Source organism: Mandrillus leucophaeus, unplaced genomic scaffold (genome assembly GCF_000951045.1).
Source record: "Mandrillus leucophaeus isolate KB7577 unplaced genomic scaffold, Mleu.le_1.0 Scaffold19, whole genome shotgun sequence".
Taxonomy (NCBI): Eukaryota; Metazoa; Chordata; class Mammalia; order Primates; family Cercopithecidae; genus Mandrillus; species Mandrillus leucophaeus.
Window position 1 is genome coordinate 3,900,154 of NW_012101920.1, and position 2,668 is coordinate 3,902,821.

Genomic DNA, 2,668 nt, shown 5'->3' on the forward strand with positions numbered 1-2,668 from the left:
TGGTGGCGTGTGCCTGTAGTCCAGCTATTCGGGAGGCTCAGGCAGGAGAATTGCTTGAACCTGGGAGGTGGAAGTTGCAGTGAGCCAAGATTGCACCACTGCACTCCAGCCTGGTGACAGAGTGAGACTCCATCTCAAAACAAAACAAAACAAAACAAAAAGGCATAAAAACAGGTTCTCCCCTAGAACGTCCAGAAGGAACCAGCCCTGTTGATGCCTTGACTACAGTCAAGTGAGACTGATTTGGGACTTCTGGCCACTAGAACTGTAAGACAATAAATTTGTGTGGTTTTATGCCACCAGTTGGTGGTAATTTGTTTCGACAGCCATAGAAAACTAATATGAGAACAGTAACAAAACAAGAATGTGTTATATATCTTCTCTGTAACAGATATTATTTTAAGGACGTTTTGTGTAATTTCTAAACCTCATGAAAACTCTTGCATTGAAGACCCCAAACCACCAGCTTAGAAGGTAGTGGGGCTCAAATTTGGAACAGGTGTGCTGGCATAACCCCCGCCTTATACTGTATCTTTGAATCAAGCCCTTAGACATGTTTTATTTACCCTGCATGAGATTAACTCACTGTTATTTTGAAAACTCCAAATTAGTGACCAACATTTAAAAATTAAGAGCTTACACATGAATCTCTGATTTTTATATTTTCTTGAAAAGTGCAAAGCTCTGGCAGTGCTGATCTTGCATCCTGACATGGCAATGCTTAGACACACCCAGTAGTGTCTGGCCTCACACGTCTTTCTCTAGGATCTCGCTCCTGATGTTGTGGCTAATTGATGTCTATATTACTACATAAATTAATTTTCTATTGCCATGTAACAAAGTACCACAAACTATGCACCTTTAAAACAACATCCATTTATTATTTCACAGTTTCTCTGAGTCAGGAGTTTTGGCATAGCATACTGGGCCTTCCTCTTAAGTTTTTCACAAGCCTGTAATGCAGGTTTCTGTTGGGGCTGCAGTCTCATCTTGAGGTAAAAGTGGGGAAGGATCCACTTTCAAGCTCACGTGGTTATTGGTGGAATTTAGCTACTTGCGGTTGTGGGACGGAGGGCTACAAATTCTTGCTGGCTGTTGGACAGAGGCCATTCTCAGCTCCTGGCCACATGGACCTTGCCAGCACGGCCACATACTTCATCATAGCCAGCAAGAGGCCACAATCCTATGTATCGCAATCATGGAAGGATTATTTTATTCATCTTCTCACTCTGTCATACTCTATCAATATTTTTTTCTTTTTTTTTTGGAGACAGAATCTTGCTCTGTTACCCAGACTGAACTGCAGTGGCGAGATCACAGCTCACTGCAGCCTTGACCTCCTCGTACCTCAGCCTCCTGAGTATCTAAGACTACTGGCATGCATCACCATGCCTGGCTCCTTTTATTTATTATTTATTTTTTGGAGACATGAGGTCTCCCTATGATGTTGCTCAGGCTGGTCTCAAATTCTGGGTTTAAGCAAACCTTTTTCCTCTGCCTCTCAAAGTGCTGAGATTACAGGTATGAGCCACTGCACCCAGCCAGTCTGTTGACTAAAAGCAAGTCATAAGCCCTGTACATGCAAAGGAAGGGCACCCCACAAGGATATGTCCACCAGGAGGAGGAGATCATGGGGCCACCTCAGTGTCTGTCCCCTGCACCATGAAAATTTCTGGAATAATATTTACTTAGTGGTTTGATTTTTCACTTTTAAATATTTTTCCTACTTTATGGCATTTGCTAATAACACTATGTGTTTATTGAACATCTACGATATGCCCAACTCTTTAGTAATAACAGCCACTGTTATTTTTCAGGCCTCCTACATTATAGCAGATGCTTTACTTGCCTTTTCTCTAATAACCACAATAACTCTGTGAGGTAGATTCATTTGTTCACTCTCATTCATTTGACCATTTAAACATGTTTATTGAGAACCTACTATGTTCTGTTTTGTGTGGCAGGATACAGTGACAAGTAGACACTTGAGGCCCATGCTCCTACAGGGCTTACAATGGCAGAGAATATTCATGATCCCTGACCTGGAAGGAATCACTGTCCTATGATGTAGATGAGAAAAGAGATGTTCAGCATGGTGAAGTCATTTGTCTGCAGCTATACAGCTAATTACCCCTGAAGCCAGGAATGCAGGATGGTTTTATCTGGTTCCAAAACTCTACCTCTGGCCATGATGTCTCACTCCTTTGAAGGGTTTTAAACCTCTTATGTCTCCACTCAGTATGGTCTTAGCATTTTCCCTTTTTTTTTTTTTTTTTGAGACAGACTCTCACTCTATAACCCAGGCTGAAGTACAATGGCACAATCTTGGCTCACTGCATCCTCTGCCTCCGGGTTCAAGCCATTCTCCTGCCTCAGCCACCCAAGTAGCTGGGATTATAGGCACCTGCCACCACGCCTGGCTAATTTTTTGTATTTTTAGTAGAGACGGTGTTTCACTATGTTGGCCAGGCTGGTCTCAAACTCCTGAGCTCATGATGTGCCCGCCTCAGCCTCCCAAAGTGCTGGGACCACAGCTGTGAGTCACCACACCCAGCTGGTCTTAGCATTTTCAAATGACCTTGATAGACAGAGCACCTTTCAGAAACGTCTATCAATTTGTAATATATCTTTAAAAAAAATCACTGTTAGGGTTGAGCACAGTGACTCA

General features: G+C 42.7%; 1 protein-coding gene across 2 annotated transcripts in view; it reads left to right on the plus strand.

The window, feature by feature from the left end:
• The window catches only part of DOK5 (docking protein 5), a 202,795-nt gene that overhangs the window by 165,802 nt on the left and 34,325 nt on the right, over positions 1 to 2,668 (plus strand). The gene's annotated exons all lie outside the window — the stretch shown is intronic.